General features: G+C 42.9%; 35 non-coding genes across 35 annotated transcripts; all 35 read right to left on the bottom strand.

Moving 5' to 3' along the window:
- Nucleotides 1–96: 96 nt before the first annotated feature.
- On the bottom strand, nucleotides 97–168 carry trnap-ugg (transfer RNA proline (anticodon UGG)). The gene has a single exon. It is a non-coding gene; the product is annotated as a tRNA-Pro (tRNA).
- A 566-nt stretch (nucleotides 169–734) lies between these two features.
- Nucleotides 735–806, bottom strand: trnap-ugg (transfer RNA proline (anticodon UGG)). Its single transcript has one exon. It is a non-coding gene; the product is annotated as a tRNA-Pro (tRNA).
- A 247-nt stretch (nucleotides 807–1,053) lies between these two features.
- trnap-ugg (transfer RNA proline (anticodon UGG)) lies at nucleotides 1,054–1,125 on the bottom strand. The gene has a single exon. It is a non-coding gene; the product is annotated as a tRNA-Pro (tRNA).
- A 253-nt stretch (nucleotides 1,126–1,378) lies between these two features.
- Nucleotides 1,379–1,450, bottom strand: trnap-agg (transfer RNA proline (anticodon AGG)). Its single transcript has one exon. It is a non-coding gene; the product is annotated as a tRNA-Pro (tRNA).
- Nucleotides 1,451–1,697: 247 nt separating this feature from the next.
- On the bottom strand, nucleotides 1,698–1,769 carry trnap-cgg (transfer RNA proline (anticodon CGG)). The gene has a single exon. It is a non-coding gene; the product is annotated as a tRNA-Pro (tRNA).
- A 253-nt stretch (nucleotides 1,770–2,022) lies between these two features.
- On the bottom strand, nucleotides 2,023–2,094 carry trnap-agg (transfer RNA proline (anticodon AGG)). Its single transcript has one exon. It is a non-coding gene; the product is annotated as a tRNA-Pro (tRNA).
- A 247-nt stretch (nucleotides 2,095–2,341) lies between these two features.
- Nucleotides 2,342–2,413, bottom strand: trnap-ugg (transfer RNA proline (anticodon UGG)). Its single transcript has one exon. It is a non-coding gene; the product is annotated as a tRNA-Pro (tRNA).
- Nucleotides 2,414–2,665: 252 nt separating this feature from the next.
- Nucleotides 2,666–2,738, bottom strand: trnap-agg (transfer RNA proline (anticodon AGG)). The gene has a single exon. It is a non-coding gene; the product is annotated as a tRNA-Pro (tRNA).
- A 247-nt stretch (nucleotides 2,739–2,985) lies between these two features.
- On the bottom strand, nucleotides 2,986–3,057 carry trnap-ugg (transfer RNA proline (anticodon UGG)). Its single transcript has one exon. It is a non-coding gene; the product is annotated as a tRNA-Pro (tRNA).
- A 566-nt stretch (nucleotides 3,058–3,623) lies between these two features.
- trnap-ugg (transfer RNA proline (anticodon UGG)) lies at nucleotides 3,624–3,695 on the bottom strand. The gene has a single exon. It is a non-coding gene; the product is annotated as a tRNA-Pro (tRNA).
- Nucleotides 3,696–3,942: 247 nt separating this feature from the next.
- On the bottom strand, nucleotides 3,943–4,014 carry trnap-ugg (transfer RNA proline (anticodon UGG)). The gene has a single exon. It is a non-coding gene; the product is annotated as a tRNA-Pro (tRNA).
- A 572-nt stretch (nucleotides 4,015–4,586) lies between these two features.
- Nucleotides 4,587–4,658, bottom strand: trnap-cgg (transfer RNA proline (anticodon CGG)). Its single transcript has one exon. It is a non-coding gene; the product is annotated as a tRNA-Pro (tRNA).
- Nucleotides 4,659–5,862: 1,204 nt separating this feature from the next.
- trnap-cgg (transfer RNA proline (anticodon CGG)) lies at nucleotides 5,863–5,934 on the bottom strand. The gene has a single exon. It is a non-coding gene; the product is annotated as a tRNA-Pro (tRNA).
- A 572-nt stretch (nucleotides 5,935–6,506) lies between these two features.
- Nucleotides 6,507–6,578, bottom strand: trnap-cgg (transfer RNA proline (anticodon CGG)). Its single transcript has one exon. It is a non-coding gene; the product is annotated as a tRNA-Pro (tRNA).
- A 241-nt stretch (nucleotides 6,579–6,819) lies between these two features.
- trnap-ugg (transfer RNA proline (anticodon UGG)) lies at nucleotides 6,820–6,891 on the bottom strand. The gene has a single exon. It is a non-coding gene; the product is annotated as a tRNA-Pro (tRNA).
- A 247-nt stretch (nucleotides 6,892–7,138) lies between these two features.
- trnap-cgg (transfer RNA proline (anticodon CGG)) lies at nucleotides 7,139–7,210 on the bottom strand. Its single transcript has one exon. It is a non-coding gene; the product is annotated as a tRNA-Pro (tRNA).
- A 1,824-nt stretch (nucleotides 7,211–9,034) lies between these two features.
- Nucleotides 9,035–9,106, bottom strand: trnap-cgg (transfer RNA proline (anticodon CGG)). Its single transcript has one exon. It is a non-coding gene; the product is annotated as a tRNA-Pro (tRNA).
- A 247-nt stretch (nucleotides 9,107–9,353) lies between these two features.
- On the bottom strand, nucleotides 9,354–9,425 carry trnap-ugg (transfer RNA proline (anticodon UGG)). The gene has a single exon. It is a non-coding gene; the product is annotated as a tRNA-Pro (tRNA).
- Nucleotides 9,426–9,666: 241 nt separating this feature from the next.
- trnap-cgg (transfer RNA proline (anticodon CGG)) lies at nucleotides 9,667–9,738 on the bottom strand. Its single transcript has one exon. It is a non-coding gene; the product is annotated as a tRNA-Pro (tRNA).
- An 894-nt stretch (nucleotides 9,739–10,632) lies between these two features.
- trnap-ugg (transfer RNA proline (anticodon UGG)) lies at nucleotides 10,633–10,704 on the bottom strand. The gene has a single exon. It is a non-coding gene; the product is annotated as a tRNA-Pro (tRNA).
- Nucleotides 10,705–10,951: 247 nt separating this feature from the next.
- trnap-cgg (transfer RNA proline (anticodon CGG)) lies at nucleotides 10,952–11,023 on the bottom strand. The gene has a single exon. It is a non-coding gene; the product is annotated as a tRNA-Pro (tRNA).
- Nucleotides 11,024–11,580: 557 nt separating this feature from the next.
- On the bottom strand, nucleotides 11,581–11,652 carry trnap-agg (transfer RNA proline (anticodon AGG)). The gene has a single exon. It is a non-coding gene; the product is annotated as a tRNA-Pro (tRNA).
- A 1,513-nt stretch (nucleotides 11,653–13,165) lies between these two features.
- trnap-cgg (transfer RNA proline (anticodon CGG)) lies at nucleotides 13,166–13,237 on the bottom strand. Its single transcript has one exon. It is a non-coding gene; the product is annotated as a tRNA-Pro (tRNA).
- A 247-nt stretch (nucleotides 13,238–13,484) lies between these two features.
- trnap-ugg (transfer RNA proline (anticodon UGG)) lies at nucleotides 13,485–13,556 on the bottom strand. The gene has a single exon. It is a non-coding gene; the product is annotated as a tRNA-Pro (tRNA).
- A 241-nt stretch (nucleotides 13,557–13,797) lies between these two features.
- On the bottom strand, nucleotides 13,798–13,869 carry trnap-cgg (transfer RNA proline (anticodon CGG)). The gene has a single exon. It is a non-coding gene; the product is annotated as a tRNA-Pro (tRNA).
- Nucleotides 13,870–14,763: 894 nt separating this feature from the next.
- Nucleotides 14,764–14,835, bottom strand: trnap-ugg (transfer RNA proline (anticodon UGG)). The gene has a single exon. It is a non-coding gene; the product is annotated as a tRNA-Pro (tRNA).
- Nucleotides 14,836–15,082: 247 nt separating this feature from the next.
- Nucleotides 15,083–15,154, bottom strand: trnap-cgg (transfer RNA proline (anticodon CGG)). Its single transcript has one exon. It is a non-coding gene; the product is annotated as a tRNA-Pro (tRNA).
- Nucleotides 15,155–16,668: 1,514 nt separating this feature from the next.
- trnap-cgg (transfer RNA proline (anticodon CGG)) lies at nucleotides 16,669–16,740 on the bottom strand. The gene has a single exon. It is a non-coding gene; the product is annotated as a tRNA-Pro (tRNA).
- A 572-nt stretch (nucleotides 16,741–17,312) lies between these two features.
- trnap-ugg (transfer RNA proline (anticodon UGG)) lies at nucleotides 17,313–17,384 on the bottom strand. Its single transcript has one exon. It is a non-coding gene; the product is annotated as a tRNA-Pro (tRNA).
- Nucleotides 17,385–18,175: 791 nt separating this feature from the next.
- On the bottom strand, nucleotides 18,176–18,247 carry trnap-cgg (transfer RNA proline (anticodon CGG)). The gene has a single exon. It is a non-coding gene; the product is annotated as a tRNA-Pro (tRNA).
- Nucleotides 18,248–18,819: 572 nt separating this feature from the next.
- Nucleotides 18,820–18,891, bottom strand: trnap-ugg (transfer RNA proline (anticodon UGG)). Its single transcript has one exon. It is a non-coding gene; the product is annotated as a tRNA-Pro (tRNA).
- Nucleotides 18,892–19,132: 241 nt separating this feature from the next.
- On the bottom strand, nucleotides 19,133–19,204 carry trnap-cgg (transfer RNA proline (anticodon CGG)). The gene has a single exon. It is a non-coding gene; the product is annotated as a tRNA-Pro (tRNA).
- A 1,219-nt stretch (nucleotides 19,205–20,423) lies between these two features.
- On the bottom strand, nucleotides 20,424–20,495 carry trnap-ugg (transfer RNA proline (anticodon UGG)). The gene has a single exon. It is a non-coding gene; the product is annotated as a tRNA-Pro (tRNA).
- Nucleotides 20,496–20,736: 241 nt separating this feature from the next.
- On the bottom strand, nucleotides 20,737–20,808 carry trnap-cgg (transfer RNA proline (anticodon CGG)). Its single transcript has one exon. It is a non-coding gene; the product is annotated as a tRNA-Pro (tRNA).
- Nucleotides 20,809–21,377: 569 nt separating this feature from the next.
- On the bottom strand, nucleotides 21,378–21,449 carry trnap-agg (transfer RNA proline (anticodon AGG)). The gene has a single exon. It is a non-coding gene; the product is annotated as a tRNA-Pro (tRNA).
- Between the last annotated feature and the right edge of the window lie 697 nt (nucleotides 21,450–22,146).

Here is a 22,146-nt window from a genome sequence, read left to right as displayed (position 1 = left end):
ATGACATTGGCTAAATTGTGGAAGAAACATTGTTTTAAGGGACAAAGTTTTTGGCTCGCTTAATTTAACAGTTAACACCAGCCAAAGACATATTCTGGGCTCGTCCGGGATTTGGACCCGGGACCTCTCGCACCCAAAGCGAGAATCATACCCCTAGACCAACGAGCCATTAAGACATCTCATCGTTTGATGTTTGCCTGACGAAATTCACCATTGTTTGGCATGTGAATTAAGTTTTTGTCTTTTGGCAATAAAAGAATGCTGGGTGTTCTGCGAAGATGAACCAGCTACATTTTTGCCAAAACGTTACAATGCTGGTATATGCACGGCAGTGGATAAATTGTGGAAGAAACATTGTTTTAAGGGACAAGGTTTTTGGCTCACTTAATTTAACAGTCAACACTAGCCAAAGACATATTCTGGGCTTGTCCGGGATTTGGACCCGGGACCTCTCGCACCCGAAGCGAGACTCATACCCCTAGACCAACGAGCCATTAAAACATCTCATCGTTTGATGTTTGCCTGACGAAATTCACCTTTGTTTGGCATGTGAATTAAGTTGTTATCTTTTAGCAATAAAAGAATGCTGGGTGTTCTGCTAAGAAGATGAACCAGCTACATTTTTGCCAAAACGCTACAATGCTGGTATATGCACGGCAGTGGCTAAATTGTGGAAGAAACATTGTTTTAGGCTCACTTATTTAAACAGTCAACATTAGCCAAAGACATATTCTGGGCTCGTCCGGGATTTGGACCCGGGACCTCTCGCACCCAAAGCGAGAATCATACCCCTAGACCAACAAGCCAATTAAATGTCTCATTATTTGATATCTGCCTGACGAAATTCTCCATTGTCAGGCATATGAATAAAGTCGGCGTGTCTTGGCACAGAAAAAATGGTTGGTAATCTGCTAAGAAACTACATTTTAGCCCAAACGATACAACACCGGTACGGGCATGACATTGGCTAAATTGTGGAAGAAACATTGTTTTAAGGGACAAAGTTTTTGGCTCGCTTAATTTAACAGTTAACACCAGCCAAAGACATATTCTGGGCTCGTCCGGGATTTGGACCCGGGACCTCTCGCACCCAAAGCGAGAATCATACCCCTAGACCAACGAGCCATTAAGACATCTCATCGTTTGATGTTTGCCTGACGAAATTCACCATTGTTTGGCATGTGAATTAAGTTTTTGTCTTTTGGCAATAAAAGAATGCTGGGTGTTCTGCGAAGATGAACCAGCTACATTTTTGCCAAAACGTTACAATGCTGGTATATGCACGGCAGTGGCTAAATTGTGGAAGAAACATTGTTTTAAGGGACAAGGTTTTTGGCTCACTTAATTTAACAGTCAACATTAGCCAAAGACATATTCTGGGCTCGTCCGGGATTTGGACCCGGGACCTCTCGCACCCTAAGCGAGAATCATACCCCTAGACCAACAAGCCAATTAAATGTCTTATTATTTGATATCTGCCTGACGAAATTCTCCATTGTCAGGCATATGAATAAAGTCGGCGTGTCTTGGCACAGAAAAAATGGTTGGTAATCTGCTAAGAAACTACATTTTAGCCCAAACGATACAACACCGGTACGGGCATGACATTGGCTAAATTGTGGAAGAAACATTGTTTTAAGGGACAAAGTTTTTGGCTCGCTTAATTTAACAGTTAACACCAGCCAAAGACATATTCTGGGCTCGTCCGGGATTTGGACCCGGGACCTCTCGCACCCGAAGCGAGAATCATACCCCTAGACCAACGAGCCATTAAGACATCTCATCGTTTGATGTTTGCCTGACGAAATTCACCATTGTTTGGCATGTGAATTAAGTTTTTGTCTTTTGGCAATAAAAGAATGCTGGGTGTTCTGCGAAGATGAGCCAGCTACATTTTTGCCAAAATGCTACAATGCTGGTATATGCACGGCAGTGGATAAATTGTGGAAGAAACATTGTTTTAAGGGACAAGGTTTTTGGCTCACTTAATTTAACAGTCAACACTAGCCAAAGACATATTCTGGGCTTGTCCGGGATTTGGACCCGGGACCTCTCGCACCCTAAGCGAGAATCATACCCCTAGACCAACAAGCCAATTAAATGTCTCATTATTTGATATCTGCCTGACGAAATTCTCCATTGTCAGGCATATGAATAAAGTCGGCGTGTCTTGGCACAGAAAAAATGGTTGGTAATCTGCTAAGAAACTACATTTTAGCCCAAACGATACAACACCGGTACGGGCATGACATTGGCTAAATTGTGGAAGAAACATTGTTTTAAGGGACAAAGTTTTTGGCTCGCTTAATTTAACAGTTAACACCAGCCAAAGACATATTCTGGGCTCGTCCGGGATTTGGACCCGGGACCTCTCGCACCCAAAGCGAGAATCATACCCCTAGACCAACGAGCCATTAAGACATCTCATCGTTTGATGTTTGCCTGACGAAATTCACCATTGTTTGGCATGTGAATTAAGTTTTTGTCTTTTGGCAATAAAAGAATGCTGGGTGTTCTGCGAAGATGAACCAGCTACATTTTTGCCAAAACGTTACAATGCTGGTATATGCACGGCAGTGGATAAATTGTGGAAGAAACATTGTTTTAAGGGACAAGGTTTTTGGCTCACTTAATTTAACAGTCAACATTAGCCAAAGACATATTCTGGGCTTGTCCGGGATTTGGACCCGGGACCTCTCGCACCCTAAGCGAGAATCATACCCCTAGACCAACAACCCAATTAAATGTCTCATTATTTGATATCTGCCTGACGAAATTCTCCATTGTCAGGCATATGAATAAAGTCGGCGTGTCTTGGCACAGAAAAAATGGTTGGTAATCTGCTAAGAAACTACATTTTAGCCCAAACGATACAACACCGGTACGGGCATGACATTGGCTAAATTGTGGAAGAAACATTGTTTTAAGGGACAAAGTTTTTGGCTTGCTTAATTTAACAGTCAACACTAGCCAAAGACATATTCTAGGCTCGTCCGGGATTTGGACCCGGGACCTCTCGCACCCAAAGCGAGAATCATACCCCTAGACCAACGAGCCATTAAGACATCTCATCGTTTGATGTTTGCCTGACGAAATTCACCATTGTTTGGCATGTGAATTAAGTTTTTGTCTTTTGGCAATAAAAGAATGCTGGGTGTTCTGCGAAGATGAACCAGCTACATTTTTGCCAAAACGTTACAATGCTGGTATATGCACGGCAGTGGATAAATTGTGGAAGAAACATTGTTTTAAGGGACAAGGTTTTTGGCTCACTTAATTTAACAGTCAACACTAGCTAAAGACATATTCTGGGCTTGTCCGGGATTTGGACCCGGGACCTCTCGCACCCGAAGCGAGACTCATACCCCTAGACCAACGAGCCATTAAAACATCTCATCGTTTGATGTTTGCCTGACGAAATTCACCTTTGTTTGGCATGTGAATTAAGTTGTTATCTTTTAGCAATAAAAGAATGCTGGGTGTTCTGCTAAGAAGATGAACCAGCTACATTTTTGCCAAAACGCTACAATGCTGGTATATGCACGGCAGTGGCTAAATTGTGGAAGAAACATTGTTTTAGGCTCACTTATTTAAACAGTCAACATTAGCCAAAGACATATTCTGGGCTCGTCCGGGATTTGGACCCGGGACCTCTCGCACCCAAAGCGAGAATCATACCCCTAGACCAACAAGCCAATTAAATGTCTCATTATTTGATATCTGCCTGACGAAATTCTCCATTGTCAGGCATATGAATAAAGTCGGCGTGTCTTGGCACAGAAAAAATGGTTGGTAATCTGCTAAGAAACTACATTTTAGCCCAAACGATACAACACCGGTACGGGCATGACATTGGCTAAATTGTGGAAGAAACATTGTTTTAAGGGACAAAGTTTTTGGCTCGCTTAATTTAACAGTTAACACCAGCCAAAGACATATTCTGGGCTCGTCCGGGATTTGGACCCGGGACCTCTCGCACCCAAAGCGAGAATCATACCCCTAGACCAACGAGCCATTAAGACATCTCATCGTTTGATGTTTGCCTGACGAAATTCACCATTGTTTGGCATGTGAATTAAGTTTTTGTCTTTTGGCAATAAAAGAATGCTGGGTGTTCTGCGAAGATGAACCAGCTACATTTTTGCCAAAACGTTACAATGCTGGTATATGCACGGCAGTGGCTAAATTGTGGAAGAAACATTGTTTTAAGGGACAAGGTTTTTGGCTCACTTAATTTAACAGTCAACACTAGCCAAAGACATATTCTGGGCTTGTCCGGGATTTGGACCCGGGACCTCTCGCACCCTAAGCGAGAATCATACCCCTAGACCAACGACCCAATTAAATGTCTCATTATTTGATATCTGCCTGACGAAATTCTCCATTGTCAGGCATATGAATAAAGTCGGCGTGTCTTGGCACAGAAAAAATGGTTGGTAATCTGCTAAGAAACTACATTTTAGCCCAAACGATACAACACCGGTACGGGCATGACATTGGCTAAATTGTGGAAGAAACATTGTTTTAAGGGACAAAGTTTTTGGCTCGCTTAATTTAACAGTTAACACCAGCCAAAGACATATTCTGGGCTCGTCCGGGATTTGGACCCGGGACCTCTCGCACCCGAAGCGAGAATCATACCCCTAGACCAACGAGCCATTAAAACATCTCATCGTTTGATGTTTGCCTGACGAAATTCACCATTGTTTGGCATGTGAATTAAGTTTTTGTCTTTTGGCAATAAAAGAATGCTGGGTGTTCTGCGAAGATGAACCAGCTACATTTTTGCCAAAACGTTACAATGCTGGTATATGCACGGCAGTGGCTAAATTGTGGAAGAAACATTGTTTTAAGGGACAAGGTTTTTGGCTCACTTAATTTAACAGTCAACACTAGCCAAAGACATATTCTGGGCTTGTCCGGGATTTGGACCCGGGACCTCTCGCACCCGAAGCGAGACTCATACCCCTAGACCAACGAGCCATTAAAACATCTCATCGTTTGATGTTTGCCTGACGAAATTCACCTTTGTTTGGCATGTGAATTAAGTTGTTATCTTTTAGCAATAAAAGAATGCTGGGTGTTCTGCTAAGAAGATGAACCAGCTACATTTTTGCCAAAACGCTACAATGCTGGTATATGCACGGCAGTGGCTAAATTGTGGAAGAAACATTGTTTTTGGCTCACTTATTTAAACAGTCAACATTAGCCAAAGACATATTCTGGGCTCGTCCAGAATTTGGACCCGGGACCTCTTGCACCCTAAGCGAGAATCATACCCCTAGACCAACAAGCCAATTAAATGTCTCATTATTTGATATCTGCCTGACGAAATTCTCCATTGTCAGGCATATGAATAAAGCCGGCGTGTCTTGGCACAGAAAAAATGGTTGGTAATCTGCAAAGAAGCTACATTTTAGCCCAAACGATACAACACCGGTACGGGCATGACATTGGCTAAATTGTGGAAGAAACATTGTTTTAAGGGACAAAGTTTTTGGCTCGCTTAATTTAACAGTTAACACCAGCCAAAGACATATTCTGGGCTTATCCGGGATTTGGACCCGGGACCTCTCGCACCCTAAGCTAGAATCATACCCCTAGACCAACGACCCAATTAAATGTCTCATTATTTGATATCTGCCTGACGAAATTCTCCATTGTCAGGCATATGAATAAAGTCGGCGTGTCTTGGCACAGAAAAAATGGTTGGTAATCTGCTAAGAAACTACATTTTAGCCCAAACGATACAACACCGGTACGGGCATGACATTGGCTAAATTGTGGAAGAAACATTGTTTTAAGGGACAAAGTTTTTGGCTCGCTTAATTTAACAGTTAACACCAGCCAAAGACATATTCTGGGCTCGTCCGGGATTTGGACCCGGGACCTCTCGCACCCGAAGCGAGAATCATACCCCTAGACCAACGAGCCATTAAAACATCTCATCGTTTGATGTTTGCCTGACGAAATTCACCATTGTTTGGCATGTGAATTAAGTTTTTGTCTTTTGGCAATAAAAGAATGCTGGGTGTTCTGCGAAGATGAACCAGCTACATTTTTGCCAAAACGTTACAATGCTGGTATATGCACGGCAGTGGCTAAATTGTGGAAGAAACATTGTTTTAAGGGACAAGGTTTTTGGCTCACTTAATTTAACAGTCAACACTAGCCAAAGACATATTCTGGGCTTGTCCGGGATTTGGACCCGGGACCTCTCGCACCCTAAGCGAGAATCATACCCCTAGACCAACGACCCAATTAAATGTCTCATTATTTGATATCTGCCTGACGAAATTCTCCATTGTCAGGCATATGAATAAAGTCGGCGTGTCTTGGCACAGAAAAAATGGTTGGTAATCTGCTAAGAAACTACATTTTAGCCCAAACGATACAACACCGGTACGGGCATGACATTGGCTAAATTGTGGAAGAAACATTGTTTTAAGGGACAAAGTTTTTGGCTCGCTTAATTTAACAGTTAACACCAGCCAAAGACATATTCTGGGCTCGTCCGGGATTTGGACCCGGGACCTCTCGCACCCGAAGCGAGACTCATACCCCTAGACCAACGAGCCATTAAAACATCTCATCGTTTGATGTTTGCCTGACGAAATTCACCTTTGTTTGGCATGTGAATTAAGTTGTTATCTTTTAGCAATAAAAGAATGCTGGGTGTTCTGCTAAGAAGATGAACCAGCTACATTTTTGCCAAAACGCTACAATGCTGGTATATGCACGGCAGTGGCTAAATTGTGGAAGAAACATTGTTTTAGGCTCACTTATTTAAACAGTCAACATTAGCCAAAGACATATTCTGGGCTCGTCCGGGATTTGGACCCGGGACCTCTCGCACCCAAAGCGAGAATCATACCCCTAGACCAACAAGCCAATTAAATGTCTCATTATTTGATATCTGCCTGACGAAATTCTCCATTGTCAGGCATATGAATAAAGTCGGCGTGTCTTGGCACAGAAAAAATGGTTGGTAATCTGCTAAGAAACTACATTTTAGCCCAAACGATACAACACCGGTACGGGCATGACATTGGCTAAATTGTGGAAGAAACATTGTTTTAAGGGACAAAGTTTTTGGCTCGCTTAATTTAACAGTTAACACCAGCCAAAGACATATTCTGGGCTCGTCCGGGATTTGGACCCGGGACCTCTCGCACCCGAAGCGAGAATCATACCCCTAGACCAACGAGCCATTAAGACATCTCATCGTTTGATGTTTGCCTGACGAAATTCACCATTGTTTGGCATGTGAATTAAGTTTTTGTCTTTTGGCAATAAAAGAATGCTGGGTGTTCTGCGAAGATGAGCCAGCTACATTTTTGCCAAAATGCTACAATGCAGGTATATGCACGGCAGTGGCTAAATTGTGGAAGAAACATTGTTTTTGGCTCACTTATTTAAACAGTCAACATTAGCCAAAGACATATTCTGGGCTCGTCCAGAATTTGGACCCGGGACCTCTTGCACCCTAAGCGAGAATCATACCCCTAGACCAACGAGCCAATTAAATGTCTCATTATTTGATATCTGCCTGACGAAATTCTCCATTGTCAGGCATATGAATAAAGCCGGCGTGTCTTGGCACAGAAAAAATGGTTGGTAATCTGCAAAGAAGCTACATTTTAGCCCAAACGATACAACACCGGTACGGGCATGACATTGGCTAAATTGTGGAAGAAACATTGTTTTAAGGGACAAAGTTTTTGGCTCGCTTAATTTAACAGTTAACACCAGCCAAAGACATATTCTGGGCTCTTCGGGGATTTGGACCCGGGACTTCTCACAACCAAAGCGAGAATCATACCCCTAGACCAACGAGCCATTAAGACATCTCATCGTTTGATGTTTGCCTGACGAAATTCACCATTGTTTGGCATGTGAATTAAGTTTTTGTCTTTTGGCAATAAAAGAATGCTGGGTGTTCTGCGAAGATGAGCCAGCTACATTTTTGCCAAAATGCTACAATGCTGGTATATGCACGGCAGTGGCTAAATTGTGGAAGAAACATTGTTTTTGGCTCACTTATTTAAACAGTCAACATTAGCCAAAGACATATTCTGGGCTCGTCCAGAATTTGGACCCGGGACCTCTTGCACCCTAAGCGAGAATCATACCCCTAGACCAACGAGCCAATTAAATGTCTCATTATTTGATATCTGCCTGACGAAATTCTCCATTGTCAGGCATATGAATAAAGCCGGCGTGTCTTGGCACAGAAAAAATGGTTGGTAATCTGCAAAGAAGCTACATTTTAGCCCAAACGATACAACACCGGTACGGGCATGACATTGGCTAAATTGTGGAAGAAACATTGTTTTAAGGGACAAAGTTTTTGGCTCGCTTAATTTAACAGTTAACACCAGCCAAAGACATATTCTGGGCTCTTCGGGGATTTGGACCCGGGACTTCTCACAACCAAAGCGAGAATCATACCCCTAGACCAACGAGCCATTAAGACATCTCATCGTTTGATGTTTGCCTGACGAAATTCACCATTGTTTGGCATGTGAATTAAGTTTTTGTCTTTTGGCAATAAAAGAATGCTGGGTGTTCTGCGAAGATGAACCAGCTACATTTTTGCCAAAACGCTACAATGCTGGTATATGCACGGCAGTGGCTAAATTGTGGAAGAAACATTGTTTTAAGGGACAAAGTTTTTGGCTCACTTAATTTAACAGTCAACACTAGCCAAAGACATATTCTGGGCTTGTCCGGGATTTGGACCCGGGACCTCTCACACCCAAAGCAAGAATCATACCCCTAGACCAACGAGCTATTAAGACATCTCATCGTTTGATGTTTGCCTGACGAAATTCACCATTGTTTGGCATGTGAATTAAGTCTTAATCTTTTGGCAATAAAAGAATGCTGGGTGTTTTGCTAAGAAGATGAACCAGCTACATTTTTGCCAAAACGCTACAATGCTGGTATATGCACGGCAGTGGCTAAATTGTGGAAGAAACATTGTTTTTGGCTCACTTATTTAAACAGTCAACATTAGCCAAAGACATATCCTGGGCTCGTCCGGGATTTGGACCCGGGACCTCTCGCACCCGAAGCGAGAATCATACCCCTAGACCAACAAGCCAATAAAATGACTCGTTATTTGATATCTGCCTGACGAAATTCTCCATTGTCAGGCATATGAATAAAGCCGGCGTGTCTTGGCACAGAAAAAATGGTTGGTAATCTGCTAAGAAGCTACATTTTAGCCCAAACGATACAACACCGGTACAGGCATGACATTGGCTAAATTGTGGAAGAAACATTGTTTTAAGGGACAAAGTTTTTGGCTCGCTTAATTTAACAGTTAACACCAGCCAAAGACATATTCTGGGCTCGTCCGGGATTTGGACCCGGGACCTCTCGCACCCAAAGCAAGAATCATACCCCTAGACCAACGAGCCATTAAGACATCTCATCGTTTCATGTTTGCCTGACGAAATTCACCATTGTTTGGCATGTGAATTAAGTCTTAATCTTTTGGCAATAAAAGAATGCTGGGTGTTTTGCAAAGAAGATGAACCAGCTACATTTTTGCCAAAACGCTACAATGCTGGTATATGCACGGCAGTGGCTAAATTGTGGAAGAAACATTGTTTTTGGCTCACTTATTTAAACAGTCAACATTAGCCAAAGACATATCCTGGGCTCGTCCGGGATTTGGACCCGGGACCTCTCGCACCCGAAGCGAGAATCATACCCCTAGACCAACAAGCCATTAAGACATCTCATCGTTTGATGTTTGCCTGACGAAATTCACCATTGTTTGGCATGTGAATTAAGTTTTTGTCTTTTGGCAATAAAAGAATGCTGGGTGTTCTGCGAAGATGAACCAGCTACATTTTTGCCAAAACGCTACAATGCTGGTATATGCAGGACATTGGCTAAATTGTGGAAGAAACATTGTTTTAAGGGACAATGTTTTTGGCTCATTTATTTAAACAGTCAACATTAGCCAAAGACATATTTTGGGCTCGTCCTGGATTTGGACCCGGGACCTCTCCCACCTAAAGCCAGAATCATACCCCTAGACCAACGAGCCATTAAAACATCTCATCGTTTGTTGTTTGCCTGACGAAATTCACCATTGTTAGGCATGTGAATTAAGTCGTTGTCTTTTGTCAATAAAAGAATGCTGGGTGTTCTGCGAAGAAGATGAACCAGCTACATTTTTGCCAAAACGCTACAATGCTGGTATATGCACGGCAGTGGCTAAATTGTGGAAGAAACATTGTTTTAAGGGACAAGGTTTTTGGCTCACTTAATTTAACAGTCAACACTAGCCAAAGACATATTCTGGGCTTGTCCGGGATTTGGACCCGGGACCTCTCGCACCCGAAGCGAGACTCATACCCCTAGACCAACGAGCCATTAAAACATCTCATCGTTTGATGTTTGTCTGACGAAATTCACCTTTGTTTGGCATGTGAATTAAGTTGTTATCTTTTAGCAATAAAAGAATGCTGGGTGTTCTGCTAAGAAGATGAACCAGCTACATTTTTGCCAAAACGCTACAATGCTGGTATATGCACGGCAGTGGCTAAATTGTGGAAGAAACATTGTTTTAGGCTCACTTATTTAAACAGTCAACATTAGCCAAAGACATATTCTGGGCTCGTCCGGGATTTGGACCCGGGACCTCTCGCACCCAAAGCGAGAATCATACCCCTAGACCAACAAGCCAATTAAATGTCTCATTATTTGATATCTGCCTGACGAAATTCTCCATTGTCAGGCATATGAATAAAGTCGGCGTGTCTTGGCACAGAAAAAATGGTTGGTAATCTGCTAAGAAACTACATTTTAGCCCAAACGATACAACACCGGTACGGGCATGACATTGGCTAAATTGTGGAAGAAACATTGTTTTAAGGGACAAAGTTTTTGGCTCGCTTAATTTAACAGTTAACACCAGCCAAAGACATATTCTGGGCTCGTCCGGGATTTGGACCCGGGACCTCTCGCACCCGAAGCGAGAATCATACCCCTAGACCAACGAGCCATTAAGACATCTCATCGTTTGATGTTTGCCTGACGAAATTCACCATTGTTTGGCATGTGAATTAAGTTTTTGTCTTTTGGCAATAAAAGAATGCTGGGTGTTCTGCGAAGATGAGCCAGCTACATTTTTGCCAAAATGCTACAATGCTGGTATATGCACGGCAGTGGCTAAATTGTGGAAGAAACATTGTTTTTGGCTCACTTATTTAAACAGTCAACATTAGCCAAAGACATATTCTGGGCTCGTCCAGAATTTGGACCCGGGACCTCTTGCACCCTAAGCGAGAATCATACCCCTAGACCAACGAGCCAATTAAATGTCTCATTATTTGATATCTGCCTGACGAAATTCTCCATTGTCAGGCATATGAATAAAGTCGGCGTGTCTTGGCACAGAAAAAATGGTTGGTAATCTGCTAAGAAACTACATTTTAGCCCAAACGATACAACACCGGTACGGGCATGACATTGGCTAAATTGTGGAAGAAACATTGTTTTAAGGGACAAAGTTTTTGGCTCGCTTAATTTAACAGTTAACACCAGCCAAAGACATATTCTGGGCTCGTCCGGGATTTGGACCCGGGACCTCTTGCACCCTAAGCGAGAATCATACCCCTAGACCAACGAGCCAATTAAATGTCTCATTATTTGATATCTGCCTGACGAAATTCTCCATTGTCAGGCATATGAATAAAGCCGGCGTGTCTTGGCACAGAAAAAATGGTTGGTAATCTGCAAAGAAGCTACATTTTAGCCCAAACGATACAACACCGGTACGGGCATGACATTGGCTAAATTGTGGAAGAAACATTGTTTTAAGGGACAAAGTTTTTGGCTCGCTTAATTTAACAGTTAACACCAGCCAAAGACATATTCTGGGCTCTTCGGGGATTTGGACCCGGGACTTCTCACAACCAAAGCGAGAATCATACCCCTAGACCAACGAGCCATTAAGACATCTCATCGTTTGATGTTTGCCTGACGAAATTCACCATTGTTTGGCATGTGAATTAAGTTTTTGTCTTTTGGCAATAAAAGAATGCTGGGTGTTCTGCGAAGATGAGCCAGCTACATTTTTGCCAAAATGCTACAATGCTGGTATATGCACGGCAGTGGCTAAATTGTGGAAGAAACATTGTTTTTGGCTCACTTATTTAAACAGTCAACATTAGCCAAAGACATATTCTGGGCTCGTCCAGAATTTGGACCCGGGACCTCTTGCACCCTAAGCGAGAATCATACCCCTAGACCAACGAGCCAATTAAATGTCTCATTATTTGATATCTGCCTGACGAAATTCTCCATTGTCAGGCATATGAATAAAGCCGGCGTGTCTTGGCACAGAAAAAATGGTTGGTAATCTGCAAAGAAGCTACATTTTAGCCCAAACGATACAACACCGGTACGGGCATGACATTGGCTAAATTGTGGAAGAAACATTGTTTTAAGGGACAAAGTTTTTGGCTCGCTTAATTTAACAGTTAACACCAGCCAAAGACATATTCTGGGCTCTTCGGGGATTTGGACCCGGGACTTCTCACAACCAAAGCGAGAATCATACCCCTAGACCAACGAGCCATTAAGACATCTCATCGTTTGATGTTTGCCTGACGAAATTCACCATTGTTTGGCATGTGAATTAAGTTTTTGTCTTTTGGCAATAAAAGAATGCTGGGTGTTCTGCGAAGATGAACCAGCTACATTTTTGCCAAAACGCTACAATGCTGGTATATGCACGGCAGTGGCTAAATTGTGGAAGAAACATTGTTTTAAGGGACAAAGTTTTTGGCTCACTTAATTTAACAGTCAACACTAGCCAAAGACATATTCTGGGCTTGTCCGGGATTTGGACCCGGGACCTCTCACACCCAAAGCAAGAATCATACCCCTAGACCAACGAGCCATTAAGACATCTCATCGTTTGATGTTTGCCTGACGAAATTCACCATTGTTTGGCATGTGAATTAAGTCTTAATCTTTGGCAATAAAAGAATGCTGGGTGTTTTGCTAAGAAGATGAACCAGCTACATTTTTGCCAAAACGCTACAATGCTGGTATATGCACGGCAGTGGCTAAATTGTGGAAGAAACATTGTTTTTGGCTCACTTATTTAAACAGTCAACATTAGCCAAAGACATATCCTGGGCTCGTCCGGGATTTGGACCCGGGACCTCTCGCACCCGAAGCGAGAATCATACCCCTAGACCAACAAGCCAATAAAATGACTCGTTATTTGATATCTGCCTGACGAAATTCTCCATTGTCAGGCATATGAATAAAGCCGGCGTGTCTTGGCACAGAAAAAATGGTTGGTAATCTGCTAAGAAGCTACATTTTAGCCCAAACGATACAACACCGGTACAGGCATGACATTGGCTAAATTGTGGAAGAAACATTGTTTTAAGGGACAAAGTTTTTGGCTCGCTTAATTTAACAGTTAACACCAGCCAAAGACATATTCTGGGCTCGTCCGGGATTTGGACCCGGGACCTCTCGCACCCAAAGCAAGAATCATACCCCTAGACCAACGAGCCATTAAGACATCTCATCGTTTCATGTTTGCCTGACGAAATTCACCATTGTTTGGCATGTGAATTAAGTCTTAATCTTTTGGCAATAAAAGAATGCTGGGTGTTTTGCAAAGAAGATGAACCAGCTACATTTTTGCCAAAACGCTACAATGCTGGTATATGCACGGCAGTGGCTAAATTGTGGAAGAAACATTGTTTTTGGCTCACTTATTTAAACAGTCAACATTAGCCAAAGACATATCCTGGGCTCGTCCGGGATTTGGACCCGGGACCTCTCGCACCCGAAGCGAGAATCATACCCCTAGACCAACAAGCCATTAAGACATCTCATCGTTTGATGTTTGCCTGACGAAATTCACCATTGTTTGGCATGTGAATTAAGTTTTTGTCTTTTGGCAATAAAAGAATGCTGGGTGTTCTGCGAAGATGAACCAGCTACATTTTTGCCAAAACGCTACAATGCTGGTATATGCAGGACATTGGCTAAATTGTGGAAGAAACATTGTTTTAAGGGACAATGTTTTTGGCTCATTTATTTAAACAGTCAACATTAGCCAAAGACATATTTTGGGCTCGTCCTGGATTTGGACCCGGGACCTCTCCCACCTAAAGCCAGAATCATACCCCTAGACCAACGAGCCATTAAAACATCTCATCGTTTGTTGTTTGCCTGACGAAATTCACCATTGTTAGGCATGTGAATTAAGTCGTTGTCTTTTGTCAATAAAAGAATGCTGGGTGTTCTGCGAAGAAGATGAACCAGCTACATTTTTGCCAAAACGCTACAATGCTGGTATATGCACGGCAGTGGCTAAATTGTGGAAGAAACATTGTTTTAAGGGACAAGGTTTTTGGCTCACTTAATTTAACAGTCAACACTAGCCAAAGACATATTCTGGGCTTGTCCGGGATTTGGACCCGGGACCTCTCGCACCCGAAGCGAGACTCATACCCCTAGACCAACGAGCCATTAAAACATCTCATCGTTTGATGTTTGTCTGACGAAATTCACCTTTGTTTGGCATGTGAATTAAGTTGTTATCTTTTAGCAATAAAAGAATGCTGGGTGTTCTGCTAAGAAGATGAACCAGCTACATTTTTGCCAAAACGCTACAATGCTGGTATATGCACGGCAGTGGCTAAATTGTGGAAGAAACATTGTTTTAGGCTCACTTATTTAAACAGTCAACATTAGCCAAAGACATATTCTGGGCTCGTCCGGGATTTGGACCCGGGACCTCTCGCACCCAAAGCGAGAATCATACCCCTAGACCAACAAGCCAATTAAATGTCTCATTATTTGATATCTGCCTGACGAAATTCTCCATTGTCAGGCATATGAATAAAGTCGGCGTGTCTTGGCACAGAAAAAATGGTTGGTAATCTGCTAAGAAACTACATTTTAGCCAAAACGATACAACACCGGTACGGGCATGACATTGGCTAAATTGTGGAAGAAACATTGTTTTAAGGGACAAAGTTTTTGGCTCGCTTAATTTAACAGTTAACACCAGCCAAAGACATATTCTGGGCTCGTCCGGGATTTGGACCCGGGACCTCTCGCACCCGAAGCGAGAATCATACCCCTAGACCAACGAGCCATTAAGACATCTCATCGTTTGATGTTTGCCTGACGAAATTCACCATTGTTTGGCATGTGAATTAAGTTTTTGTCTTTTGGCAATAAAAGAATGCTGGGTGTTCTGCGAAGATGAGCCAGCTACATTTTTGCCAAAATGCTACAATGCTGGTATATGCACGGCAGTGGCTAAATTGTGGAAGAAACATTGTTTTTGGCTCACTTATTTAAACAGTCAACATTAGCCAAAGACATATTCTGGGCTCGTCCAGAATTTGGACCCGGGACCTCTTGCACCCTAAGCGAGAATCATACCCCTAGACCAACGAGCCAATTAAATGTCTCATTATTTGATATCTGCCTGACGAAATTCTCCATTGTCAGGCATATGAATAAAGCCTGCGTGTCTTGGCACAGAAAAAATGGTTGGTAATCTGCAAAGAAGCTACATTTTAGCCCAAACGATACAACACCGGTACGGGCATGACATTGGCTAAATTGTGGAAGAAACATTGTTTTAAGGGACAAAGTTTTTGGCTCGCTTAATTTAACAGTTAACACCAGCCAAAGACATATTCTGGGCTCTTCGGGGATTTGGACCCGGGACTTCTCACAACCAAAGCGAGAATCATACCCCTAGACCAACGAGCCATTAAGACATCTCATCGTTTGATGTTTGCCTGACGAAATTCACCATTGTTTGGCATGTGAATTAAGTTTTTGTCTTTTGGCAATAAAAGAATGCTGGGTGTTCTGCGAAGATGAACCAGCTACATTTTTGCCAAAACGCTACAATGCTGGTATATGCACGGCAGTGGCTAAATTGTGGACGAAACATTGTTTTAAGGGACAAAGTTTTTGGCTCACTTAATTTAACAGTCAACACTAGCCAAAGACATATTCTGGGCTTGTCCGGGATTTGGACCCGGGACCTCTCACACTCTAAGCGAGAATCATACCCCTAGACCAACGAGCCAATTAAATGTCTCATTATTTGATATCTGCCTGACGAAATTCTCCATTGTCAGGCATATGAATAAAGCCGGCGTGTCTTGGCACAGAAATAATGGTTGGTAATCTGCTAAGAAGCTACATTTTAGCCCAAACGATACAACACCGGTACAGGCATGACATTGGCTAAATTGTGAAAGAAACATTGTTTTAAGGGACAAAGTTTTTGGCTCGCTTAATTTAACAGTTAACACCAGCCAAAGACATATTCTGGGCTCGTCTGGGATTTGGACCCCGGACCTCTCGCACCCAAAGCAAGAATCATACCCCTAGACCAACGAGCCATTAAGACATCTCATCGTTTGATGTTTGCCTGACGAAATTCACCATTGTTTGGCATGTGAATTAAGTCTTAATCTTTTGGCAATAAAAGAATGCTGGGTGTTTTGCTAAGAAGATGAACCAGCTACATTTTTGCCAAAACGCTACAATGCTGGTATATGCACGGCAGTGGCTAAATTGTGGAAGAAACATTGTTTTTGGCTCACTTATTTAAACAGTCAACATTAGCCAAAGACATATCCTGGGCTCGTCCGGGATTTGGACCCGGGACCTCTCGCACCCGAAGCGAGAATCATACCCCTAGACCAACAAGCCATTAAGACATCTCATCGTTTGATGTTTGCCTGATGAAATTCACCATTGTTTGGCATGTGAATTAAGTTTTTGTCTTTTGGCAATAAAAGAATGCTGGGTGTTCTGCGAAGATGAACCAGCTACATTTTTGCCAAAACGCTACAATGCTGGTATATGCAGGACATTGGCTAAATTGTGGAAGAAACATTGTTTTAAGGGACAAGGTTTTTGGCTCACTTAATTTAACAGTCAACACTAGCCAAAGACATATTCTGGGCTTGTCCGGGATTTGGACCCGGCACCTCTCGCACCCTAAGCTAGAACCATACCCCTAGACCAACAAGCCAATAAAATGACTCGTTATTTGATATCTGCCTGACGAAATTCTCCATTGTCAGGCATATGAATAAAGCCGGCGTGTCTTGGCACAGAAAAAATGGTTGGTAATCTGCTAAGAAGCTACATTTTAGCCCAAACGATACAACACCGGTACAGGCATGACATTGGCTAAATTGTGGAAGAAACATTGTTTTAAGGGACAAAGTTTTTGGCTCGCTTAATTTAACAGTTAACACCAGCCAAAGACATATTCTGGGCTCGTCCGGGATTTGGACCCGGGACCTCTCGCACCCAAAGCAAGAATCATACCCCTAGACCAACGAGCCATTAAGACAGTGGTTCCCAAAGTGGGGGTCGCGACCCCTAGGGGGGGCGCGGTGGTACTACAGGGGGGTCGCGGCTTCATCACCAACCCACACACACAGACGCACACATACACCGGTAAAACAATATAAAATAACCGACGTGACATGCACTGTGTTCCAACCACGCCACCAGAGCGGCTCATGTCACAGACCGACTGTGGCAAAACCAGCGAGAGCGAGAGCGAGCGCGCGCCCGAGCGAGAGAGCGCGAACGAGCGAGGGAGAGAGAGAGTGAGGGAGCGCGAACGAGAGAGAGACACACAGCGACACAGAGCGAGAAAGATACGGAGCGACAGAGAAAGATAAAGATAAGAGAAGGAAGTATGTACAAAGATGGACAGATTTGTGACTGGTCTAAAGCGCAAAAATATTTTATACAGTTCATGCATTATAATGCAATTCATTAAAAACCAAGACAAATTTGGGGTCGGGTTGCGGGGGGGGGGGGGGTCGTCCAATGTTCCTATATCATCAAAGGGGGTCTTGACAGAAAAAGTTTGGGAACCACTGCATTAAGACATCTCATCGTTTCATGTTTGCCTGACGAAATTCACCATTGTTTGGCATGTGAATTAAGTCTTAATCTTTTGGCAATAAAAGAATGCTGGGTGTTTTGCTAAGAAGATGAACCAGCTACATTTTTGCCAAAACGCTACAATGCTGGTATATGCACGGCAGTGGCTAAATTGTGGAAGAAACATTGTTTTTGGCTCACTTATTTAAACAGTCAACATTAGCCAAAGACATATCCTGGGCTCGTCCGGGATTTGGACCCGGGACCTCTCGCACCCGAAGCGAGAATCATACCCCTAGACCAACAAGCCATTAAGACATCTCATCGTTTGATGTTTGCCTGACGAAATTCACCATTGTTTGGCATGTGAATTAAGTTTTTGTCTTTTGGCAATAAAAGAATGCTGGGTGTTCTGCGAAGATGAACCAGCTACATTTTTGCCAAAACGCTACAATGCTGGTATATGCAGGACATTGGCTAAATTGTGGAAGAAACATTGTTTTAAGGGACAAGGTTTTTGGCTCACTTAATTTAACAGTCAACACTAGCCAAAGACATATTCTGGGCTTGTCCGGGATTTGGACCCGGCACCTCTCGCACCCTAAGCTAGAACCATACCCCTAGACCAACAAGCCAATAAAATGACTCGTTATTTGATATCTGCCTGACGAAATTCTCCATTGTCAGGCATATGAATAAAGCCGGCGTGTCTTGGCACAGAAAAAATGGTTGGTAATCTGCTAAGAAGCTACATTTTAGCCCAAACGATACAACACCGGTACAGGCATGACATTGGCTAAATTGTGGAAGAAACATTGTTTTAAGGGACAAAGTTTTTGGCTCGCTTAATTTAACAGTTAACACTAGCCAAAGACATATTCTGGGCTCGTCCGGGATTTGGACCCGGGACCTCTCGCACCCAAAGCAAGAATCATACCCCTAGACCAACGAGCCATTAAGACATCTCATCGTTTCATGTTTGCCTGACGAAATTCACCATTGTTTGGCATGTGAATTAAGTCTTAATCTTTTGGCAATGAAAGAATGCTGGGTGTTTTGCTAAGAAGATGAACCAGCTACATTTTTGCCAAAACGCTACAATGCTGGTATATGCACGGCAGTGGCTAAATTGTGGAAGAAACATTGTTTTTGGCTCACTTATTTAAACAGTCAACATTAGCCAAAGACATATCCTGGGCTCGTCCGGGATTTGGACCCGGGACCTCTCGCACCCGAAGCGAGAATCATACCCCTAGACCAACAAGCCATTAAGACATCTCATCGTTTGATGTTTGCCTGACGAAATTCACCATTGTTTGGCATGTGAATTAAGTTTTTGTCTTTTGGCAATAAAAGAATGCTGGGTGTTCTGCGAAGATGAACCAGCTACATTTTTGCCAAAACGCTACAATGCTGGTATATGCAGGACATTGGCTAAATTGTGGAAGAAACATTGTTTTAAGGGACAATGTTTTTGGCTCATTTATTTAAACAGTCAACATTAGCCAAAGACATATTTTGGGCTCGTCCTGGATTTGGACCCGGGACCTCTCCCACCTAAAGCCAGAATCATACCCCTAGACCAACGAGCCATTAAAACATCTCATCGTTTGTTGTTTGCCTGACGAAATTCACCATTGTTAGGCATGTGAATTAAGTCGTTGTCTTTTGTCAATAAAAGAATGCTGGGTGTTCTGCGAAGAAGATGAACCAGCTACATTTTTGCCAAAACGCTACAATGCTGGTATATGCACGGCAGTGGCTAAATTGTGGAAGAAACATTGTTTTAAGGGACAAGGTTTTTGGCTCACTTAATTTAACAGTCAACACTAGCCAAAGACATATTCTGGGCTTGTCCGGTATTTGGACCCGGGACCTCTCGCACCCTAAGCGAGAATCATACCCCTAGACCAACGAGCCAATTAAATGTCTCATTATTTGATATCTGCCTGACGAAGTTCTCCATTGTCAGGCATATGAATACAGTCGGCGTGTCTTGGCACAGAAAAAATGGTTGGTAATCTGCTAAGAAGCTACATTTTAGCCCAAACGATACAACACCGGTACGGGCATGACATTGGCTAAATTGTGGAAGAAACATTGTTTTAAGGGACAAGGTTTTTGGCTCACTTAATTTAACAGTCAACACTAGCCAAAGACATATTCTGGGCTTGTCCGGGATTTGGACCCGGGACCTCTCGCACCCTAAGCTAGAACCATACCCCTAGACCAACAAGCCAATAAAATGACTCGTTATTTGATATCTGCCTGACGAAATTCTCCATTGTCAGGCATATGAATAAAGCCGGCGTGTCTTGGCACAGAAAAAATGGTTGGTAATCTGCTAAGAAGCTACATTTTAGCCCAAACGATACAACACCGGTACAGGCATGACATTGGCTAAATTGTGGAAGAAACATTGTTTTAAGGGACAAAGTTTTTGGCTCGCTTAATTTAACAGTTAACACCAGCCAAAGACATATTCTGGGCTCGTCCGGGATTTGGACCCGGGACCTCTCGCACCCAAAGCAAGAATCATACCCCTAGACCAACGAGCCATTAAGACATCTCATTGTTTGATGTTTGCCTGACGAAATTCACCATTGTTTGGCATGTGAATTAAGTCTTAATCTTTTGGCAATAAAAGAATGCTGGGTGTTTTGCTAAGAAGATGAACCAGCTACATTTTTGCCAAAACGCTACAATGCTGGTATATGCACGGCAGTGGCTAAATTGTGGAAGAAACATTGTTTTTGGCTCACTTATTTAAACAGTCAACATTAGCCAAAGACATATCCTGGGCTCGTCCGGGATTTGGACCCGGGACCTCTCGCACCCGAAGCGAGAATCATACCCCTAGACCAACAAGCCATTAAGACATCTCATCGTTTGATGTTTGACTGACGAAATTCACCTTTGTTAGGCATGTGAATTAAGTTGTTATCTTTTGGCAATAAAAGAATGCTGGGTGTTCTGCTAAGAAGATGAACCAGCTACATTTTTGCCAAAACGCTACAATGCTGGTATATGCACGGCAGTGGCTAAATTGTGGAAGAAACATTGTTTTTGGCTCACTTATTTAAACAGTCAACATTAGCCAAAGACACATTCTGGGCTCATCCTGGATTTGGACCCCGGACCTCTCGCACCCAAAGCGAGAATCATACCCCTAGACCAACGAGCCATTAAAACATCTCATCGTTTGTTGTTTGCCTGACGAAATTCACCATTGTTAGGCATGTGAATTAAGTCGTTGTCTTTTGGCAATAAAAGAATGCTGGGTGTTCTGCGAAGAAGATGAACCAGCTACATTTTTGCCAAAACGCTACAATGCTGGTATATGCACGACATTGGCTAAATTGTGGAAGAAACATTGTTTTAAGGTACAAAGTTTTTGGCTCGCTTATTTAAACAGTCAACATTAGCCAAAGATAAATTCTGGGCTCATCCGGGATTTGGACCCGGGACCTCTCGCACCCTAAGCGAGAATCATACCCCTAGACCAACGAGCCATTAAAACATCTCATCGTTTGTTGTTTGCCTGACGAAATTCACCATTGTTAGGCATGTGAATTAAGTCGTTGTCTTTTGGCAATAAAAGAATGCTGGGTGTTCTGCGAAGAAGATGAACCAGCTACATTTTTGCCAAAACGCTACAATACTGGTATATGCACGGCAGTGGCTAAATTGTGGAAGAAACATTGTTTTTGGCTCACTTATTTAAACAGTCAACATTAGCCAAAGACATATTCTGGACTCCTCCTGGATTTGGACCCGGGACCTCTCGCACCCAAAGCCAGAATCATACACCTAGACCAACGAGCCATTAAGACATCTCATAGTTTCATGTTTGCCTGACGAAATTCACCTCTGTTAGGCATGTGAATTAAGTCTTTGTCTTTTGGCAATAAAAGAATGCTGGGTGTTCTGCGAAGATGAACCAGCTACATTTTTGTCAAAACGCTACAATGCTGGTATATGCACGACATTGGCTAAATTGTGGAAGAAACAATGTTTTAAGGGACAAAGTTTTTGGCTCGCTTAATTTAACAGTCAACACTAGCCAAAGACATATTCTGGGCTCGTCCGGGATTTGGACCCAGGACCTCTCGCACCCAAAGTGAGAATCATGCCCCTAGACCAACGAGCCATTAAAACATCTCATCGTTTGATGTTTGCCTGACGAAATTCACCATTGTTAGGCATGTG

This window comes from Anarhichas minor, unplaced genomic scaffold (genome assembly GCF_050575085.1).
Source record: "Anarhichas minor isolate MPS153535 unplaced genomic scaffold, ASM5057508v1 ptg000025l, whole genome shotgun sequence".
In the NCBI taxonomy this organism is placed as follows: domain Eukaryota; kingdom Metazoa; phylum Chordata; class Actinopteri; order Perciformes; family Anarhichadidae; genus Anarhichas; species Anarhichas minor.
This window is presented reverse-complemented; position numbering and strand designations above follow the sequence as displayed.